The following is a 743-nucleotide window of genomic DNA, read 5'->3' on the forward strand; positions in this document are numbered from 1 at the left end:
TTACAATTCTTTTAAATTGTAGAGATTCGCAAACGATCCATCACTGATGTCGGTAATTTGATTGTCGTAAAGATTTCTGCATTATAAAAGGGAGAATTTTAGAAATAATATAGAATAGTTTCGTGATACGATATTCAATATTGAGTGATAAGAGTTAGAGGAATATGGAGAATAATTAGGAGGATGAGGAAGAACGGAATATGAAGATGGTGATGATGATGGGGATTCTGATGAAAATGATGGTGACGATATTGATTATAACGGTGAACTTGATGATGGTTAGGGTGACAATGATGATCATGATGATGGGGACAATGATGAAAGTGATAATGATGATGATAATGATGGTGTTGATGAAGATGTAGTTGATGTTGGGAACGATTATGTTTATGAGGATGTTGATGATTATGATGATCACGTTCATTATGATGAGGCTGTTGCTTATGATGAATCTGATGGTGGAGATGATGATGATGATGATAAAGATGCTGATGATAATGATAACAAATATGATGATGCTGCTGATGATAATGAATATGATCATCATCATCATAACAATGGTGATAATTATAAATTAATAGAAGATATAAAAGAAGAAAACAAAGAAGAAAAAAGAACAACAACAACAACGAGAATAAGAAGACAAAGAAGAAAAAGCTAAAGGAAGAAGGCGTAGGAGGAGGAAGAGGGGAGGAGAAGAAGGAAGAGGAGCGATGGAAGAAGAAGAAGAAGAAGAAGAAGAT

General features: G+C 33.9%; 1 long non-coding RNA gene across 1 annotated transcript in view; it reads right to left on the reverse strand.

Moving 5' to 3' along the window:
* The window catches only part of LOC106882449 (uncharacterized), a 5301-nt gene extending 5126 nt beyond the window's left edge, over positions 1-175 (reverse strand). The window contains exon 1 of the long non-coding RNA XR_001411008.2: positions 5-175. This is a non-coding gene — a long non-coding RNA (uncharacterized LOC106882449). The remainder of the gene's footprint in view (positions 1-4) is intronic.
* Positions 176-743: the final 568 nt, after the last annotated feature.

The sequence above is a fragment of the Octopus bimaculoides genome, unplaced genomic scaffold (genome assembly GCF_001194135.2).
Source record: "Octopus bimaculoides isolate UCB-OBI-ISO-001 unplaced genomic scaffold, ASM119413v2 Scaffold_210058, whole genome shotgun sequence".
NCBI classification, from domain to species: domain Eukaryota; kingdom Metazoa; phylum Mollusca; class Cephalopoda; order Octopoda; family Octopodidae; genus Octopus; species Octopus bimaculoides.